Source organism: Vicia villosa, unplaced genomic scaffold (assembly GCF_029867415.1).
Source record: "Vicia villosa cultivar HV-30 ecotype Madison, WI unplaced genomic scaffold, Vvil1.0 ctg.000022F_1_1_1, whole genome shotgun sequence".
Lineage (NCBI taxonomy): Eukaryota > Viridiplantae > Streptophyta > Magnoliopsida > Fabales > Fabaceae > Vicia > Vicia villosa.
The window spans coordinates 311,403-321,208 of NW_026704954.1; the positions used below are offsets into that span (position 1 = coordinate 311,403).

General features: G+C 38.4%; 1 non-coding gene across 1 annotated transcript; it reads right to left on the reverse strand.

Moving 5' to 3' along the window:
* Positions 1–8,881: 8,881 nt before the first annotated feature.
* LOC131622011 (small nucleolar RNA R71) lies at positions 8,882–8,988 on the reverse strand. The gene has a single exon (XR_009289734.1). It is a non-coding gene; the product is annotated as a small nucleolar RNA R71 (small nucleolar RNA).
* Positions 8,989–9,806: the final 818 nt, after the last annotated feature.

Sequence of the window (9,806 nt, forward strand, 5' to 3'; positions counted from 1 at the left end):
AGGTTCGACCTCGTGTATTCAGAGAAGGCGACCTCGTGCTCAAAAGGATCTTGTCTTTCACCTCCGATTCAAGGGGCAAGTGGACTCCTAATTTTGAAGGACCATATGTTGTTAAGAAAGCCTTCTCTGGCGGTGCATTAATTCTTGCAACTATGGATGGAGAAGAGCTCCCACGTCCCGTGAATGCTGATGTAGTCAAGAAATACTTCGCCTAAAAACAATAAAAGAACAGCTCGCTAAGTTGAAAACCCGAAAGGGCGGCTTAGGCAAAAAAGAGCGTCTCGGTGGATTGAAAACCCGAAAGGGCGGTCCAGGCAAAAACTAGAGACATAAACAGAATGAAATACCCGGTGGACTGAAAACCCGAAAGGGCGGTCCAGGCAAAAGTTAGGGATTCATGGCAAGTAACTACATCAGACAAGACTTGATCATCAACAGTCATCTGTTTATCATAAAGAAGTTCAACACATTTCAACGGAAGCCTTTGCTTAGGAATTCCAAGTTGAGAGAAAGGACGGGGTCATTACATTTCAATGTACCTTTTCCACAAAATTACCACTTTCCAAACTTTGTAATAATCCATGGAGTCTTGCCTTTTGCAGGCTACCATTCTATTAAAAAAGTTTGAACCTTTACCCTTTATTGGCAATCTTATTTCTTTCATATCTCTCAAAATGTCATTTATTGTTGATAGTAATTTTTGAAACAGGAAGAAAATTGATCTCAACAAAATCCTTTTTTGAAATATATAAAAGGAAGTTTTACTTTGATTCATGAGTGCATTAACAAGGAATGGATATGTTGATATATTCATGTGCAAAAGAAGAAGAATGTGTTCCACTCAATGCACCTTTGGCCTGGTTCGAATATGGTGTAGAGCTCAACTGTTTTATTCTCTCAACTCCAATGTTCCCTAGTGTTGGGTAGCATTTATTCTGAAGCCATCAAAAGATTGTTATAGTAGTTTCTGCTCTGGTGTTTAGCTTGAGACATGCTTGATTATGTTGTTTTCGTACTCCAGCTCTTGAGTTAATTCTTGTGTTAATTTTTGGCAACATATGCATCATTAACATGCATCAAAAATAGTCATACATTCACATTTGCTATCATGAAGTTTACTGTCAAACAGATCGCTCTTTCATTTAGAGTGTCTTAAGCAGAAAAAGCTCACTTTCCTTGGAAATCCCCACTGAATTTGTTTCTAGGTGGATAATATGTTTCAGTTATTCTGTTCAGATGTCTGCAAACAGAAGACTAGTGAGTTCCTCCCTCACTTAGTCCAGTCTTTTTAACAGCTTCTTTCCATTTGGTCATGGATTGAATTTTGGTTGCTGGACGATGAATATTGAGATTATGCATTTGTGTTTGCATCCTCAAATCATTGAAAAAAGTATTGATTGCTCTTCACCATCATTGGTACAAAGGGGCATCTCTTCATACCTTCAGTGGAACGTTGGTATGTGTTATCGTCAGTGGTACGGTGGTGTATCTCTTTCATCGTCAGTGGTACGTTGATGAATTATCTCTTTTATATCATCATTGGTACGGTGGTATATCTCCTCATGCCTTCAGTGGAACGTTGGTATGTGTTATCGTCAGTGGTACGGCGGTATATCTCTTTCATCGTCAGTGGTACGTCGATGAATTATCTCTTTTATATCATCAGTGGTACGGTGGTATATCTCTTCATACCTTCAGTGGAACGTTGGTATGTGTTATCGTCAGTGGTACGGCGGTATATCTCTTTCATCGTCAGTGGTACGTCGATGAATTATCCCTTTATATCATCAGTGGTACGGTGGTATATCTCTTCATACCTTCAGTGGGACGTTGGTATGTGTTATCGTCAGTGGTACGGCGGTACATCTCTTTCATCGTCAGTGGTACGTCGATGAATTATCCCTTTATATCATCAGTGGTACGGTGGTATATCTCTTCATACCTTCAGTGGGACGTTGGTATGTGTTATCGTCAGTGGTACGGCGGTACATCTCTTTCATCGTCAGTGGTACGTCGGTGAATTATCTCTTTTTATATCATCAGTGGTACGGTGGTATATCTCCTCATGCCTTCAGTGGAACGTTAGTATGTGTTATCGTCAGTGGTACGGCGGTACATCTCTTTCATCGTCAGTGGTACGTCGATGAATCATCTTTTTTATATCATCAGTGGTACGGTGGTATATCTCCTCATGCCTTCAGTGGAACGTTGGTATGTGTTATCGTCAGTGGTACGGCGGTACATCTCTTCATATCATCAGTGGTACGATGGTATGTTTTTCGTTAACGGAAGAATGACATTCTGATTCAGGATGCATATTTTCTCATCCCCAGTGAAGGAGGATGCACCTTTTCTCATCTCCAGCGAAAGGTGATGCTTTAACCTCTCTGGTGCGAAATGTTTTCCTCAGAGAAGTTTCTTTTCCCACCAAAGTTTCGTCTCTCCAACAAAGCCTGGCCTTCCCTAGTGGAGTTGTGCCAGCAAGACATTTGTTTTCCCCAGTGGAGTTCCTTTTGCTCCCCGGTGTTGTCGCCTTTTATTCTCATCATATACATTCACTAAACATTGCATAGCATCTTAGGTTCAAAAATTGTGTTTTATATATTTAAGTCTCTTCGATTTCGTCAAAACGAAGATTTCCAATCATCGTATCTCCGAATCGAAGAAAATTAAATAGGGGCATCTGTCATACCCCAATTTTTGACCCTAAGATCACACATCACTTGCATAACAATCATCAATCAAGAAGTTTTAACTTAGAGTTCTACCAGTGATGTTGTGCTCAATCCATCTGCAAGGGAATCATCGAGCACCCATGTTTTAGTCTTGTATATATTGTTCTACTAACTAAAATACCAAAAATATTGCCTGGTGCTTTTGTGTGTTTGTGTTTTGTAGGTATCAAGTCAAAACATCCATCAAAAGGAGCATTTTTCAACATTTTCACTATGCAAATCGATTTGCATAAGGTGTAAATCGATTTACATAACTGATTCTGCACCAGATTTGCTTCTGCCATCAGTGCAAATCGATTTGCATAAGACAGCAATCGATTTGCATAACTGTTTTTGCCCCAGATTTTGCCTTTTTCAGCAATGTAAATAGATTTGCATAAGGTGCAAATCGATTGCACCAGTGCGAATTTGGAAAAATGAAGGCAAATTTCAGCTTTTGAAAGTGTTGACATCATTTGCAAGCATGGGAAGCATGACTTAGTTCTTACATTTGATTCTCTACATCATTTAATCATAAACCCTCATGTGATTGCATCAAGACCATTGGATTTCATTTTTGGCTCCAAATCCTTTTCCCAAGCCTAATTCTATTTTCCAATCCTAACTCCAAGCCACAAAATTTCCCAAGCCTAAGTGCTATAAATTGAGGCATTCCCCTCCTCATTTTTCAAGCTTGGATAGCCAAGAAAACTCTTGCTCTTTCTCTCCTCACCTCTTCCAAACCCCTCACTCAAAGCTCTTTTTCTTCCACACAAATTAGTGAGTCACATCTTGAACCTCACTAATTTAGAGCTAAACCTCAACATAAACACTACTTTTCTTCATCAATTGTGAGAGATCAAGGCTTGTGGTTGTGTGTTCTTGAAGAAGATTCAAAGTTTGTGAAAGATTTGGTAAAATTCTAGATCCAATCCATAATTCAAGATGTGATCCATTGTTGTTTATTCTTAATGCACCTTTGGTGCTATATTGATGAGATTTGCTTGCTTACTTTATACATTTTCGTGCACAAATTGATCCAAGATCACAAGGTGTTTGGTTTTATGTTTAAACAAGTTTTCTTCTCTTTATTTGCTGTTTTTTTTTTGAAAACTGTGTTGTGCAAATCGATTTACATCTTGTGCAAATCGATTTACACAACTGAAAACTGCGCAGATTTTGAAAACAGAGTTATGCAAATCGATTTACACTTTGTGCAAATCGATTTACACTGGGCAGAATGCTGATTTTTGTGGTTTTTGACTTGTTTTTGGTTCTAACTCATCTTCTACTCCATTCTTTTGATATTTTCTTTGAATCACAAGTTAGAGGCCTAATTTCTCTCTAATTTCAATGGACTTAGGGCGTCGATAGGATGAGAATCCAAATCCGCAAAATTATGTGATTGAAATTATGGATGAAAGGAGCTTTTAATTTGGTTCCATCTTTTGTTTCTTTTTATTTTGATCGATGAAAGTCTTAATACCTTGAGAATTCTTATGGATTCTTGGTAAAGACTAGATCACTCACCATTTTTCTTTTCGTGCGGTATTGCTTTCGGAAAACGATCTACATATCGTTCTTCTCGCATGCATTAGCACATAAAGTTTTGACCGGCCTCGTTGTAGGGTGATTTCTACATAAATCACTTGGCGATCTGCTTAACATAGCGCAATATTTCGTGTCCCGAATCAAAAAGATCAAATATGGAAGAGAATTGTATGCGGTTGATTTAAGACTTATGGAGGTTTATCGTGTAGTCGCTATGATTTTATCAAGCTTCTGATAAATTTCTATTGAATTTAAATCCGAGTACATCCTTCACTCACCATCGATCTTCATTACTAACTTCGATAACATACTTGACAAGTTTCAAGATGGTTATCTTTAACATCTAACAATTGACTTTAATTTCCGCACTTTATTATATTGCTCTTTATATTTCTCGCTTTATCGCTTTATTTTATCATTTCATCATATTTACATTCCGCCATTTTCTCTTTGTCCATTTGGACGTTTATATTCCGCTATTTTCTCTTTGTCCATTTGGACACTATGTTTATGCTTCCGCTATTTTTCTTTTGTCCACTTGGACCATACTTTACTTTTATGCTAAAACACTAATAAATAACAAAAATCTAAAAAACACCTAAGGCTCTCTTTTTCGGACTATTGGTTACTATCCCTAGCATTTTGGAGATTCGGACTTATGGACTTAGTACCTCTGGACCTTCATGATATTGTTACTCTGCTGTTATTCTGTCTGTCTGGCATTGGATTGTTGTCTTTTTATGTGTGTAGGTACTTCCTTGAAAGCCCTTGATGGTTAATTCCAAGGCATTGATATAAGGATTTTACCCGAAAACAGCCGTTACTCTGCCCGATTTTCGTCAGAATTTTAATGTGCTTAATGCGAAGTGGTGCTAAGATAATATGTTCATCTGGATCCCCAAGTGTTAAATGTGTTGGTATTGATAAGTCCAAAGGAAGGGAAATCTACCTTGACTTACAATGTCAAGTGTTGGCTTCTTACTTCGGTTAGACCGTTCTTTACCTTAGCTTTTATTTTACGCAATAGGATAGCCTCTTCATCTCCCCCCATTCTTAAATTTTCAAAATCTTCTCCCTTTTTCAAAAATCTTCTTATGTTTGCAATCTTTTCAAAACCTTTTCTCTTAAAATATCTTTTGCCCTTAGTTGCCTTTTTCTTCAAAAAGTTTAGACACTGTTAATTGTCGAAACGAGTGGTTATACCCCACGATTTTGAAATTGATTGATATAATGAGATCTTTTCCGCGTGAGAGAGCTAGTGGCATACTCGTCGATCTTATCCGAGTTGGAGCCCTTCTTTCATTAGCGATGCAAAGAACTCGTTTGTTCTCATGCTCAAGATCAATGGCTGAGTATTTCTCTACGACGACGATAAAGTATTTATTCGTTTTAAAAACGTTTTCCCTTTAAGCGGAACTACATTAGCTCTGACTTCTCCATTGCACCGAGGAGGTATGTAGGCCCGAAGCTTAACGCTTTGCCGAGCTTATTTTAAAAATAAAACAAACCGTTTTTTAGCACACACGACACAGATTTTCAAAAAGGTTCCTGTGGAGTACCACAGATATGAGGGGTGCTTTAAACCTTCCCCTCATATAATCAACACCCGAACCTGAGTTCTCTTTCTTGTTTTAAAAACAAAACTTTGGGTTTTTCGTTCTTTTCCATTTTCCTTTAAAAAAAAATAATGCGCGGTGGCGATTTCAAACGGAATATTGATTCGAGTCAATCCCATGGTTTCGATATCAGATTTTCCCCGCTACACACGGCACATGCCATTGTCTCAAGCTTTGCAACACCTGCTTAATCGGAGTCTGATAATTCTACTGCCTTCATACTCTGCTCCACCAAATCCCGCTCCTGGATACAAGCATAATGCAAGATGTGCTATTCATTCGAACAGTCCTGGTCATGATACCGAGGATTGTGGACCACTGAAGCATAGGATTCAAGACTTAATTGATGACAAGATCATTATTTCAATTCACCTGAGGAACCTCATATAGTTGATGTTGTGCACAACCAGAAAGGTCGTAATGAACGCAACCAATCTGTTGGGGGAGTTATGATCTCTACACCAGTCCCACAATAACGACGAAAGCCAGACGTACCTAAACGTCAATTCACCAAGATCAACATGTCACTGGATAAAGCATTACAACATTTGTAGAAGATCGACTTGATTACTATGAGGGACCTTCCTAAGAATCCTAACACCTCCGCTCCTGGTTATCAACCCAATGCAAGGTGCGCATACCACTCTAATAGCCCTGGACATGATACGAATGATTGTTGGCCATTAAAGAATAAGATTCAAGATATGATTGATACTCGGGAAATTGAGTTTGACCCTCCTGGGACTCCTAACGTGATCAATGCTCCCATGTCTGATAACACCGAATCGCACTATGTTTTTTACTCGAATATCACATGTTTTCCTTAGTTTTTATTATTGTTTTCCATTATTATGCCCTTGTTTCCTTTGTTTTCAGATCACATGTCCTTTCAGAGCCTTCTGCGAAGAAACAAGCAAAAACGCTAGAAAAATAGGGTTTTTCCAGAGAAATGCACTCATGGCATCCAGCTCCGCGCGGGCTACAAGGAACGCGATGATGTGGCCCACTTTCACCCAGTGATCAACTGCCACGTTCCCACAATCTTACTCTTCACAGACACCGCGCCCGCAGCCTTCGCAAATGGTTTCCCGCTCAGAAGGAGTTGAGGGGCATGCTGGTCTTTACATAGTTCCAGGAAGCACTATAAATAGCAAGGGAGTTTCATTTTGTTTTTTCATCCAAGCTTAGTACAATCTGAGCCATATACTTCACCATCAGAAAGTCATAATCCTCCACATCAGAGGGTTATGGCAATTGTTCTTGTATCAAGTTTGGATCATTTACTTTGAAGTTATTTATCTTTCGGCCATTTACATTCCAGTTTCAATTTACTTTCCTTGTACCAGAACCAAAGACTCCCGTTGGAGCAGGTTTTTATTTAATTGTTTTTACTTTATTTACTTTCCCGCTCTTATCATAGCCTACACGTTTTATAGGCTCGCACTATTTACTTTCCCGCTCTTATCATAGCCTACACGTTTTATAGGCTCGCACTATTTACTTTCCCGCTTTTATCATAGCCTACACGTTTTATAGGCTCGCACTATTTATTTCTTACTCTTACCATAGCCTACACATTTTATAGGCTCGCATTTATTACCATGTTCGACTAATTTACTAGTGCTGGGAAGTGAAGATCGTCAACAAATGACGCTCTACATGTTGTGTCTTTAGGATTTCTTAATGATATGTTTTTAGTTTAAATACAATCTTTCTGTACTTATTTTAATCTGCTTACACGAAAGTGAAGTAGTGAAACGTTAAATAAGATCGAAGTTCGTCCGACAAAAAAGATTAAGATTAGTTTATTTTTGGTTAACAAAAAGGGAGAAAGCAGTTTGTCAACTAATTAGGGAGTATAATATTAATAGAAAGTGATTTTAAAACTATTTACAAAAGCGCGCCGTTTATAGGTTTAGGATCCAGTTATTTAGGTGAAAGCCTTTAACCCTTTTAAGTTAAACTTTCCAGTTAAAAACACTTTTCAACTAGGTTAAGAGTTTGATTTCTTAAAAATAGGTTCACTACTTTAACACAATGCGCATTGTTCATATGTGACAAATGAATGGGCAGACTTAAAGAGTAAACTCGGTTCTTAGTACGCGAAAGCGACAAGTTCCCGTTAGATCAATTCTTTTCAAAGTTGAAAACATTGCCCTATAGAAATCTTAACAGAGACAATTACATTATTGTTTGTTGATGTGAATTACGTTCCAGTATTGTTATTTATCTAAATTTATTAAAGTCATTTACTTCATCGCTCTTTCTCATACATACTTATTTGATTTTCCTTAGATAAACACCGTAACAATAAGTAACGATAGATTTGACTTTTGGTCTCTGTGGTTCGACAATCTTTTATATTACTTCGATAGGCTGTGCACTTGTAGTTCTAAATTTAGACTATACGTAAACATCCCATCAAGTTTTTGGCGCCGTTGCCGGGGACCAACTACGTCAAAATTTCGTACCTTATTGTTACACTGTATAGACTAAGATTTTATTAGCCGGTTGATGCGTAAGAATCGTAGCACCGGAAACTTATTAGATCCTTTAGTGGAACCTGAACGTTACACTCGAGCACACCTTTTTTTAATCCAAAGGTTAAGAATAGCTATGGCCGAAGACTGTAACCAAAGACCTCTTAAGGAATTTGCCCAACCATATAATGAGGAGCCTAGTTCTAGTATAGTAAACCCTACTATAACAACTAATAATTTCGAACTAAAGCCCTCACTCTTACGATTAGTACAATAAAACCAATTCCCTGGTCACGCTACTGAGAACCCGAATCAACACCTAAATTTTTTTATCCAGTTAGCTGACACCCTTAAGGCAAATGGTGCTTCATCTGAAGCAATTTGTCTAAGACTATTCCCTTTCTCCCTTAAAGGTAAAGCACACGACTGGTTAGATTCCCTTCCAGCCAATTCAATAATAACTTGGGAAGACCTTATGAGAGTATTCCTTGCTAGATATTTTCCCCCAAGCAAGACCGCTGTCCTTAGGAACCTGATCATTAGATTTATGCAAAACCAAGGTGAATCACTTTTTGAAGCTTGGGAGAGATATAAAGACCTTTTAAGAGCTTGTCCGCACCATGGACTAGATCAATGGTTAATCATACACACCTTCTATAATGGACTCCATTATAATACTAAAATGTTTATCGACGCTGCCGCTGGTGGTGCGCTGATGAACAAAACTTACCCAGCCACTTATTCCCTAATAGAAGATATGGCCCAAAACCAATACCAATGGGGAGTAGAACGAGCGACAGTAGAGAAGAAGGAGACCCAAGTTGGAGTACATGAGATAAGTTGCATGGACGTGATGCAAGCCAAAATAGACGCCCTAGCCTTAAAAGTCAAAAATATGTCTCAAAACCCTGCCAGAGTAGCTTCAGTCCAATCGGAATGCGAACTCTATGAAACTCAAGGACATCAAACTTCTGGTTGCAACCTACTAAATGAGTCTAGATCAGACCAAGTTAATTACACCCAAGGAAACCCTTTTTCCAATACTTACAATCCTGGATGGAGGAGCCACCCTAATTTTCCTATAAAAATAACAACCCGATCCAAAATCCTAGATCCTCTAGACCGCAAGGTTTTCAAGCTCAAAGACAAAATCAACCTATACAAGTTGTGCCACCAAAACCTAGACTTAAGGAGACCGTAGATAATTTTATCCTAACACAGACTCAGCAGCATAAAGAGTTCCTGAACCATAGCGTTCATATGAATGAGCTAATCATGCAACTAGGAACTAAGTTTGACCAGATGATAACCCACAACAAAATACTTGAAACCCAGATCTCACAAATAGCTCAAACACAAACTCCCTCTCGGATAGAATCTATGAAACTCTGTATAGCAGTCCAAAATGAAGAGTTCCGGCAGCTGGATACTAAGCTTGAGTCCCT